The 12,267-nt window shown below is 45.3% G+C and overlaps 1 long non-coding RNA gene across 1 annotated transcript in view; it reads left to right on the top strand.

Annotated features, from left to right (window-relative positions):
- Positions 1 to 10,849, top strand: part of LOC148138485 (uncharacterized) — a 118,720-nt gene extending 107,871 nt beyond the window's left edge. The window contains exon 10 of the long non-coding RNA XR_015753946.1: positions 10,678 to 10,849. This is a non-coding gene — a long non-coding RNA (uncharacterized LOC148138485). The remainder of the gene's footprint in view (positions 1 to 10,677) is intronic.
- The last annotated feature ends 1,418 nt before the right edge of the window (positions 10,850 to 12,267 follow it).

Genomic DNA, 12,267 nt, shown 5'->3' with positions numbered 1-12,267 from the left:
AATCTGGTGCTCTTTCTTAATATCGCTCCATTTTCCAGATCTCTGTGGGGCCCAATGCCATTCTCCCTGTGTAACCCTCACTACATCAGTATAATTTCCCATTGTGTCTATTCCTCTGTCTCCTGTATGTATTCAGGAACGTCCTGACTCAATAGTCTTGCTAGCTGCGGGGTGGATCGTCCATCACCACATTGAACACAGTTAGTCAGCCAGAGACAGACAAAGGGAAAAGAGATCTGGAGCCTTCAATAAATCCTGTAGTGAGGTAAGATCGCTCACAGTGCATAGAGCAAAGAACTATGAGAGGGCTCCAAACATCTGTGAACAAGACATGACATTGATACAGTGCTGGAGGGGTAGCACAGTACAGACACACCCCAGGCTCAATCACCACCCCTACAATAAGTTCAGTTGTACTAAGACTCAGTACTCTGCAACACTGTATCTGTGCCATGTCTTGTGGTCCAGTGTCTTTAATAATTTTTAATTCCTATAACATTTCCTATCTCTGTAACCTCCTCCCTTCCCGATAGTCTCGCCACATATTTGAAACATACTGCATTCCAGCCAACCATCCCTATCTCTGTAACTTGCTTCAGTGTCTACAACATGCTTTATCTCGGTAGTCTCCTCCTCCAATAACTGGAGACAGAGGCATGCAGCACGGAAACAGTTCTTTCGATCCAACCACTCCATGCTAACAAGAGTCCCTGAATGAGACACGTTTCTCTACATTTAAACCATATCCCTTCAAACCTTCTCCTCTCCATGTGCCTACCCAAATGTCTTTTACATATTGTTATTCGACTTCTCTCCACCACTTCCCCTGGAAGCTCATTCCACACCTGCACCATTCTCTGTGTTAAAAATGTTCTCCAATTGCTTTAAAGTCTTTCCTCTCTCACCTCATATTTATGCCCTCTAGGCCATAGAACATGTAAGCGCACTACAGGCCCTTCGGCCCTCAATGTTGTGCCAACTTCTGGAACCAATCTGAAGCCCATCTAACCAACACTATTCCATTATCGTCCATATGCCTATACAACGACCATTTAAATACCCTTAAAGTTGGTGAGTCTACTACTGTTGCAGACAGTGCGTTCCACGCCCCCTACTACTCTCTGAGTTAAGAAGCTACCTCGGACATCTGTCCTACAATTATCTCCCCTCAATTTAAAGCTATCTCTCCTCATGCAAGGCATTGCCTTCCGAGGAAAAAGCCTCTCAACCCATCTCACCCTGTGCTTATCCTATATGCCTCAATTAATTTGCCTCAAATGTTTTCTCTCGAACGAAAACAGCTTCAAGTCCCTCAGCCTTTCCTTGTAAGACCTTCCCTCCAGACCAAGTGACATCCTAGTAAATCTCCTCTGAACCCTTTCCAAAGCTTACACATCCTTGCTGAAATGTAGTGACCTGAACTGTAACCAATACTCCAGTTTTGTACAGCTGCAGCATGATCTCATTGATCCGAAACTCAATCCGTCTACCAATAAAAGCTAACACACCGAATGCCTTCTGAACAAACTTATCAACCTGAGTGACAATTTTCAGGGATCAATGTACATAGACACATAGATCTCTCTGTTCACCGACACTATCAAGAATCTTACCATTAGCCCAGTACTCTGTGTTCTTGTTACTCCTTCCAAAGTGAATCACCTCACACTTTTCCATATTAAACTCCATTTGAGAACTCTCAGTTTAGCTCTGCAGTTTATCTCTGCCTCTCTGTTACCTACAACATCCTGCATCACTATGCACAACTCTACCAACCTTAATGTAATCCGCAACTTCACTCATCCTTCAATGACAAGCAACAGTGGATCCAAAACACATCGTGGCGTTACCCCACTAGGAACTGAATTCCAGGATGTATATTTCCCATCAACCACTACTCTCTGTCTTCTTTCATTGAGCCAATTTCTGATCCCAACTGTGAAATTACCCACAATCCCATGCCTCTGTATTGTCTGCAATAGCTTACCATGGGGAGCCTTAACAAACTTAACAAACAAGCCTTACTGTAATCCAAAACACTACATCAACTGCTTTACCCTGATCCACCTCATTGGTCACCTTCTCAAAGATCTCAGCGGTTTGCGATGCTCGACCGTGTTGACTATCCCTTATCAACTTATTCATCTCCAGATGGTTATAAATCCTATTTCTTATAAGCCTTTCCAACACTTCATCCAGAATCAAAGTAAGGCTCACAGCTCGTATAGTTACCAGGGTTTTCTCTGCTTCCCTTCTTGGACAAAGGGACATTTGCTATCCTCCAGCCTTCTGGCACTATTCCTGTAGACAATGACAACATAAAGATCAAAGCCAATGACTTAGCAATCTCCTTCCTGGCTTCGCAAAGAATACGAGGATAAATCCTATCCAGCCCAGGGGACTTAGCTATCTTTACAGTTTGCAGAATTGCTAACACGTCCTCCTTATGCACTTCAATCCCATCTAGTTATGGACTCCACTACCCTGAGGTAAAGATGTTGGCTAATCAACTTACCTGTATCCCTCAAGGTTTTCTAAACCTTTATACGATTACCCCTCAGCCACCTACGCCCAATGGAATACGAAGGACAATGATAGAAACATCTCTGTTCCTGTCCCTGCCACTACTTTGCCACAATGTTCTGGGATACACTTGTTCAGGACCTGGGGCTTTCTCTATCTTTGTGTTCTAAGACCTCCAGCGCTACCTGTTCTGTAATGGGAACTATTTTCAAGACATCATTATTTCTTTCCCTTTGTTTCTTAGTCTTTTTCCACAGTGCGTTCTGACATGAAGTATTCATTTAGGGTCGCGCCCATCTCCTGTGGTTCCACATATGGATGGCCTCACTGATCTTTGAGTGGCCCCATTGTCTCTCCATTTGTTTTTTTGTCCTTGTATGCTATGGAAAACTCTTTGCATTCTCCTTAACCTTATCGGCCAAAGCAATCTCGTTACCTCATGTTGCTTTCCAGCTTATCCAGATTCTCGGATTCTGCCAACTCTCCAGCATCAGTAACATCTTCGTCAATCTTTGCTCCAATTACAATTTCAGATAATGCTTCCTAAATCAGGATGATCAGAATTCTATGTAATACTCCAAAGCTGTGCTGACTATCCCCAATTAATCCTTGCTTTGTAAATGCATGTAACTCCTGTTCAGCAGAATCACTCCCAACAACTTACGCACCACTGACATCAAGATAATTGGTGTTTATGTCCCTGGCTTTCCCCTGCAGACTTTCCTAAATATTGGCACAACATCAGCCACACTCCAGGCTTCCAGCTCATCACCCGTGGCTGTCAGTGATAGAAAAAAACTCTTTCCGGGACACCACAATTTCTTCCTGAGCTTCCCACATTATCCAGGGATGTACCTGATTGGTTCCCAGGGATTCGTCTACCTTTTATGCATTTTAAAACCTCCAGTACCTCCTGTTCTGTAATGTGGACTCTTTTGAAGACATCACTGTTTATTTCCCTGACTTTGCCAGTCTTTCTTTACAGTAAGTTGAAACGTGAAATTTTCATTTAGGATCTCAGCCATCTCCTCTGGTTCCACACTTGGTTGGCCCCATTGATCATTAAGGAACCATATTCTGTCCGTATTTAATCTTCTGTTCTTAATATACTTATATTTTCCTCAGTTTGATCTGCCAGAGCTTTCTGTGGTTCCCTTTGGGCCCTCCTGAATTCCCACTTAAATGTATTCCTCCACCCGCAATGTTCTTCAATGGATTCCTTTAACCCAGCTGGCTATATGTGTCATGTGCTCCATTTCTCTTGATGTCAACCTCAACATCTCCAGTCATTCAGTGTTTCTTACTTGTATCAGCATTGTCCTTCACACTAACAGGAATATGCTGGCCTGAACTCTCATTTTATCTCAAGTTTGAAAGCTTCCCATCTGCCTGACGTCCCTTTACTTGCAAATAGACTCCACAATCAATTGTTAATTGCTCTTGACTAGTACCTTCTGGATTCAGGCAGGGCCAGTTTTGATCAATAACTTGTGATCCAACCATGTTCTTTTCCATTGCTATTTTCAAACTAATACGACTGTTGTGAATTTGCCGATGTGTTTCCCCATGAACACCTCAGTCCCTTTCCCTCCCTTGTTTCCCAAGCGAAGGTCAGGTTATACCCCTTCCTGCAGTCCGACCATTGACATTCTGACTGGGACAGTTTTGTTGAACATGCCTAACAAATCCCTCCCATCCAAGCTCTGAACACTCTGGCAGTCCAAGTCTAAGTTTAGAAAGTTAAAAACCCCGACCATTACAACGCTATCATTCTTACAGATATCTGAGATCTCCCGACATATTTGCTACTCCTTTTCCCGCTGACTATTGACGGCCTGTAGTGCAGTCATATCAAAGTGATGACCAATTCTCATTTCTCATTTCCACCATTACAGCATCACTGGGCGATCCCCAGGAATATCCTCGCTAAGTGCTGCAGTGATGTTTCACTGATCAAAAACTCCAATCCTCCTCCTCTCTCACTCCTGTTCTCTCCATCCTGTAGAATCTGTACCCTGGAACATAGAGCTATCAATCCTGTCCCTCCCTCAGCTGTATTTCTGTAATATCTATGGTGTCTCAGTCCCATGTACCCGTGCATGCACCAAGTTCATTTGCCTTTCCTGTTAGGCCTGTTATGTTGAAATAAAGTTGTTTAATTGATCAGTTTTCTCTCATTGCCTGCTGTGCTCTTGCCTGCCTTGTCTATTTAAATGACTCTCTTGAAATTCTGTCCCAGCCTCAACCTTCAGATAGTAGCCTGAAACTATCCCCTTCACTGTGGGCAACACATTCACTTTTCATGTCATCTGCACACTGGATAATGACCCCTTCTGCTTTCACATCCAAGGTATTCATGTCCATACAAACAGCAATGGCTCCTGCACAGATCCCTGTGGTATACCCACTGATGAAAGAATTTCAAACACAAAACCAACACTCCACCAATTGTGAATCCAATTTACCAACTTGCCTTGGATCCCATTGGTCTGTTGGACCAGCCTTCCATGTGGGACCTTGTCAAAGGCCATAGTGAACTCCAATGAATCCACATCATCTGCAGAGCCATCTTCAATATTGTTATTCGTGATTTCAAAGAAAACTCAGCTGAATTTATCAGACAGAATCTTCCTTTACCAAATCCGTGCTGACTATCCCTAATTGTTTCCTGCCTTTCCAATTATTGATTCATTCTGTCCCTCAGAATTGTTTCCAATAATTTCCCTCCCATTGCTGCCAGACTATCTGCTCTGTAATTACCTGGCCTATCCCTGCTGCCCTTCTTGAACAAAGGAACCACATTAGCGATCCTCCACTCATTCAGCACTTCACCTGTGGCCAGCAAAGTATTAAATATATACGCCAGGGCCCTAGAAATCTCCTCCCTTTCCTCGCATAACAGCCTGGGATACATTTCATTGGGCACTGGGAATTTCTCCAGTGAAATTCCCTGTGAAAACATTTAATACCTCCTCCTTATTGATTTTAACATATTCTCGAACCTCACCATATCAACAGAAATCCCCGGCTACAATCCTTTCTCCTGTGTGAACACAGATGGGAAGTATTCATTGAAGACATCACCTACTTCCTTTGGCTCCATACACAGATTGTCCCTTTGGTTTCCAGCAGGATGCAGTCTTTAGCTGGGACTCCTCTGACTATACACACAAAATATCTGCTAGCTTTTCCTTAATACTGTCTACCAAGGATATTTCATGGCCATTGCTTGCCCCTTTTTTTTAAGGACCCCTTGCCCTCTCTATACTTGTGAATGACTTCACCTGATTTTATTGCACTGTATGTTCTTTATCAAACTCACAATATCACTTGATCAGTATTCACTGGACTTGCTGCCTTTGTCATTCCCACTTTATTAACAAACTGGCCATGGATTCTCACTGTTTCACTTTAACATATTCCACTTTCCACATATAGCCGTAACTGCAGATAGTTCCAGCCAGTCTCTGTTTGCCACTTCCTGTCTCATTATTGGAGACTCAGTTGTGAGCGGGACAGACAGGAGACTGTGTGGCTGCAGAAGAGACCCCAGGATTGTGTGCTGCCTCCCAGGTACCAGGGTCAAGGATGTCTCTACGCGGTTACTGAACATTCTGAAGGGGGAGGCGAACAGCCAGAGGTCATTGTGCACATCGGTCCACATAACAGAGGTAGACAAAGTGATGGGGTCCTGTGCAATGAGTATCGGGCGTTAGGTAAAAAGTTGAAAAGCCGGACCTCAAAGGTAGTGATCTCCAGATTACTCCCTGTGCCATGTGCCAGTGAGGATAGACATAGAAAGATAGGCCAGATGGATGTGTGGCTGAGAAGCAGATGTCGGGGGCAGTTCTTGGATCATTGGGATCTCTTCTGTGGTAGAGGTGACCTGTCAATGGGGGGCGCGGGTTGGACTTGAACCAGAGGGAAATCAGCATCCCTTGGTTGAGGGTGGGGGGAAGGTTGGCTGACTGGCAACGCACGAGACCTGACTGGTAAGGCAGATGAGCTCAGAGCATGGATTGGCTCTGTGGACTGGAAAATACCAGCATAACAGAAACATGGCTGACAGATAGAGGTATTAGACACAATGCTTGGCAAGGAACAGCTACATTCAAGGCTACAATCCCACCATCTTGTGAGGGTCCTGCTTTCCCCTCTGCTGTACGGTCCTCACTGAGACAGCACAGGAGGTCCAAGGCATTAATCCTGGCACATGCTGTATTTGTGATCTTTGTAATATCCTCCAGTCCCGATAATTCTTCCTCTGTTTGGAATCTCCTCCAGTCCACACAATGCTCTCTGTCTCTGTCAGTTTCTCTAACCCCTAACACCCTAATCCCTAAACTTCTCCTGTAGATACTAAATTCCTTCATTCCTGTAAACCCTGACAGCCCTGTCTATCCCTGTAAGCTCCTTCTACCAATACCACCCGCCATGTTAATGCATTTGCCTTTAACCTCTCCATCCGTCCCTATCTGGGTAAACTTCGCCAACTCCTCCAACCCTTCCTTATCTGTGAAAAATTATTCTGTCCATGGAGCTGTCCAGATCTGTGTAATCACTTCCAGACCTGAACTGCCTCCCTGTCTTTGTAACTATGTCAGGCTCCTACCAGAGAATCTAACTATATGTGAAATCTCCCAAGGAATCCTGACCTTAGGAACCTCCTCCACCTGTTAACATTCTCCATGGCTGTGGATACCATCCAGTTCTACCGTCCCTATCATGGGATTTAGTCTCTACAATCCTAATGATGCCAATAAACTCTTCCCCTCTCAACCAGACTCAGTCTCTGTAAACTCTAGTAGTCCCTAATCCCCTTGCTGTGCATATAATCTCCTTCAGACATTACAAATCTTTATACCTTTAATGTGCTCCCCTTATCACTACACGAGTTATTTGTTATATTCATGAGCTGCTGTAATTGCCACTGTGACACTCACCATGTTCCATCCCTACATCCTTCAGTTTGTCTGAAATGTCCTCCTTATTCTTAAACCCTCCCCCTCTATGTCACCTGTTCAAGTCTCCACAACCCTCCATACCTCTGGAGAAACTATACAGTTAAAGCTGCTGCAATAACCTCAAATCCTCCTGATCTTTCTAACTCCCTTTAGTTGTGAAATTCTCCCCATCTCTGTAACATACTATCCTACAGGGTTGAAAGCCCTCCCTATCTTTGCTCCTCCAATCCCTAGAGCTGTCCCAGTCTTTGTAACTTTGTCCTGCACCTTGAAACCTCCTGGTTGCTGAACCCTCTTCAGACACTGTACTTTGTCGATTTCTGTAACTTTCCCCTGCTCTTAGAAATCCCCTGTCTGTATGATCCCCTGCAGTTTCTGCAATGCTCCCTATCTCTAACCACCAACTGCTTCCACAACCATCCCTACATTTTTTTACCACTTCCAGTTCCTTCAGCACCTTCTATAGTTGCAAACTCGCCATTTTCCAAGGCTATTCCACTTCGTACAATGGCTGCCATAATCTGAAGCCCACACTCTCTCTAACCTGGAACTCTCTCTATAATCCGTTAACATCTGCAGCCACCACTGCTGTCTGTATCTTTCTTCGCTCCTCCAGTCCTATTAAGCTTCCCATTATTGCACTAACGTAAGTACTAAGTGTATCTTAGTACTGTCCTAAAAGTTTTTATGTCACTGCAAACTGCTTCAGCCCTGCCACTATCTCCATAAACATCTACAGCCCTTAAAGCCCTCCCTTTCTGTGTAACCTCTTCCAGTCCTGACAACATCCCAATCTATGCAGCCCCTTTAATCTTCACTTGTTGGGTAATCCCTTGGAATCCCTGACGATTTCCCGATCTTAGTACAAACCCCAATCTTTGTGACTCTACAGTTCCCATAAGACTCACTTTCAATGTCAGCTCACCCAATCCATACATCCACCTTTAACCTCCTTATCCTTCTCTAATTCTTCGATCTTAACCTATTTAAACCTCCCACTCCCCCCCACCCCTCAACCCTCCTGACCACAGGAACCTCTTTCAGTTTGTGCAATCTTCCCCATTTGTGTAACTCTCCCTAACCCAGTAACCTGGCATCCTTCATTTCCTTCCTATCTGTGTAGCCTTCAGAACCTGGAAGCATCCTTATAACTGTAAATGTCTTCCGTCACTACAACGTTCCATATCTCTGATAGTATATACAATACACTTCTCCCTGAAACACCCACTGTCTCTGCCTTTCGGACTGCCTGCCTCTCTCTACATCCATCCCTATCTCTAGAATCTAATCCAGCTCCCATTATCTCTGTGAATTGCTTCAATCTCCAAACTCGTTTGTCCCACTGACATTCTTGACCAGATGTAACTCTATTTAACTCTAACAGCCTCGATCCCATGTAAGCCTATCTCTGTAACCTTTACCCATCTGTTCAACCACCCCCCCCCCCCCCCACTACTGAGGAATGACTCCCTGTATTCGCCATAAGGCAGATAGAATGACAGTGAACAGATATGATGGAACTGTCATTCCGGAGATGTAGCTGCAGAATCACCATCGCTGGGAAGGGAATATTGAAGTGTTGTGGGGTTGAGTCATAAAATCAATGAGATGTACAGCATGGAAACAGATCCTTCAGTCCAACTCATCCATGCCGACCAGATATCCCCACCCAATCTAGTCGCAAGAGGTAGACGAGGCAAAACATCAACAAGTTGTGAAGAAAGGATGAGGTTAATGCATTAATGAGACATTACGTGGATCTGACGATCAAAAGTTGGAGTCTAGTTGAGTGGAGCTGAGAATAAGCAAGCAGCAGCAATCATTAGCAGGAATTCTTTTATATGCACCAACCAGTGATGGTAATGTAAATGTGGTTACAGTCAGGACACTGAATGTACTTGTAGCAAAGGCAGTACAGTGACTGTGTATGACAGTGGTCTCCATTGCAACTGGATAACTAATGAGTATCAGGGCTGTAATGGATGGATTCCTGGATTGTATATGAGATGGTTTTCTATAATATCATATCAAGGAACCATCAACAAAATTGTCTTGTGTAGATCAAATGCTGTGTAATAATAAATATCCAATAATGCCATTATAAAGGGGTTTTCTGAGCAGAGACCCATAATGTTATGCAAGACATACTGAGTTTGAGTTCAGACCACGAGATGTAGGAGCGGAATTAGGCCATTTGGCCCATTGCGTATGCTCTGCCCTTCAGTCAGATCATGGTTGATCTGATGATCCTCTACTCTATTTACCTGCCTTTTCTACAAAACTCTTGTTTCTCTGTTTAATTAAAATCTGACCATCTCTGCTGTAAATATTCTTAAGGGCGCAGCCTCGGCAGCCCCCTGCAGTCAGGAATTCCCACAGAGTTACTATCCTCTGAGTGAAGACATTCCTCCTCATCTCCATCTTATATGGGTGAGCCCTTGCTGGGGCTTTCTGCCCTCTGGTTACAGATTCTCTCACAATTGAAATGAAAGGGATGACAAATATAATTATTGCAGATGAAATGAAAATTGGTGGAGTTGGGATTAATAAGGCGATCCAAGGTTGCAGGAGGTTACAGATCAGTTGGAAAGATGTGCAGAGAAATGGCAAATTGAGTTTAATCTGGACAAGTGTGAGATGATGTCAAAGTCAAGAGGAAAGTTAGGATACTGAGGGACATTGATATACAGAAGGATCTTGGTGCAAGTCAGTAACTCCCTGAAAATGGCAACAGAAGTGTTTCAGATGGGAAAGAAGGCAAATGGAACACTGGCCTTCATCGGTTACAACGTTGGGTATAGTGGGTTGCATCTGATGATGGAATTGTACAAAATTTCTGTTTGACCACATTTGGAGCACTGGGAGCAGTTGTCATCTCCACACAATAGGGAGGATGGGGAGGCTTTGGAGAGGGTACAAAAGGGGTTTATCAGCATGTTACCTGTTTTATGTTTTTAAGGGTGTGTTAGGTGTTAAGAGGAAATTAAACAAAGTTGGAATGCATTGTGAGATTATCAGAGGCTGACAGGTGACCAGGTACAGGGATATAACGTTAGGACAGGGACAGATAATGAGGATAGTCAGAATCTCTTTTCCAATGTGTAAGTTTCAAATACTAGAGCGCAGAGGTTTAAGGTGAGAAAGAGAAAGTTTAAATGAGGTGCGTGAGGCAAGTTTTTTTTTTTTACAGAGAGTGGAAGTTTTCGAGGAGAAAGTGAGGACTGCAGATGCTGGAGATCAGAGCTGAAAATGTGTTGCTGGAAAAGCGCAGCAGGTCAGGCAGCATCCAAGGAGCAGGAGAATCGACGTTTCGGGCATGAGCCCTTCTTCAGGAATGAGGAGAATGTGCCAAGCAGGCTAAGATAAAAGGTAGGGAGGAGAGACTTGGGGGAGGGGCGTTGGAAATGCGATAGTTGGAAGGAGGTCAAGGTGAGGGTGATAGACCGGAGTGTGGGTGGGAGCGGAGAGGTCAGGAAGAAGATTGCAGGTTAGGAAGGTGGTGCTGAGTTCGACGGATTTGACTGAGACAAGGTGGAGGGAGGGGAAATGAGGAAACTGGAGAAATCCGAGTTCATCTCTTGTGGTTGGAGGGTTCCTAGGCGGAAGATGAGGTGCTCTTCCTCCAACCATCGTGTTGCTATGGTCTGGCGATGGAGGAGTCGAAGGACCTGCATGTCCTTGGTGGAGTGGGAGGGGGAGTTGAAGTGTTGTGTCACGGGGTGGTTGGGTTGGTTGGTCCGGGTGTCCCAGAGGTGTTCTCTGAAATGTTCCGCAAGTAGGCGGCCTGTCTCCCCAATATTGAGGAGGCCATATCGGGTGCAGCGTATGCAATGAATGATGTGTGAGGAGGTGCAGGTGAATTTGTGGCGGATATGGAAGGATCCTTTGGGGCCTTGGAGGCTAGTAAGGGGGGAGGTGTGGGCGCAAGTTTTGCATTTCTTACGTTTGCAGGGGGAGGTGCCGGGAGTGGAGGTTGGGTTGATGGGGGGTGTGGACCTGACGAGGGAGTCACAGAGGGAGTGGTCTTTTCGGAACACTGATAGCGGAGGGGAGAGAAATATATCCCTGGTGGTGGGGTCCATTTGGAGGTGGCGGAAATGACGGCGGATGATACGATGTATATGGAGGTTGGTGGGGTGGTAGGTGAGGGCCAGTGGGGTTCTGTCCTGGTGGCAATTGGAGGGGTGTGGCTCACGGGCGGAGGAGCGGGAAGTCGAGGAGATGCGGTGGAGGTCATTGTCGATCACGTCTGGGGGAAATTGCGGTCTTTGAAGAAGGAGGCCATCTGGGTTGTACGGTATTGGAACTGGTCCTCCTGGGAGCAGATGCAGCGGAGACAAAGGAATTGGGAATATGGGATGGCGTTTTTACGGGGGGCAGGTTGGGAGGAGGTGTAGTCTGGGTAGGTGTAGGAGTCGGTCGGTTTATAGTAAATGTCCGTGTTGATTCGGTCGCCCGAGATAGAAATGGAAAGGTCCAGGAAGGGGAGGGAGGAGTCTGAGACGGTCCAGGTGAAGGTGCTGGTAAAGTGGATGAACTGTTCAACCCCCTCGTGGGAGCACAAGGCAGCGCCGATACAGTCATTGATATAGTGGAGGAAAAGGTGGTGGGTGGTGCCAGTGTAGCTGCGGAAGATGGACTGTTCCATATATCCTACGAAGAGGTAGGCATAGCCTGAGTCCATGCGCGTGCCCATGGCTACTCCTTTGGTTTGGAGGATGTGGGAGGATTGGAAAGAGAAGTTGTTCAGGGTGAGGTCCAGTTCAGTCAGTCGAAGGAG

The sequence above is a fragment of the Chiloscyllium plagiosum genome, unplaced genomic scaffold (assembly GCF_037043375.1).
Source record: "Chiloscyllium plagiosum isolate Xiang-an unplaced genomic scaffold, Cpla_swu_hap1 HiC_scaffold_40, whole genome shotgun sequence".
NCBI lineage: Eukaryota > Metazoa > Chordata > Chondrichthyes > Orectolobiformes > Hemiscylliidae > Chiloscyllium > Chiloscyllium plagiosum.
Note: the sequence above shows the minus strand (reverse complement) of the source record. Positions and strands in the feature narration are given on the sequence as shown.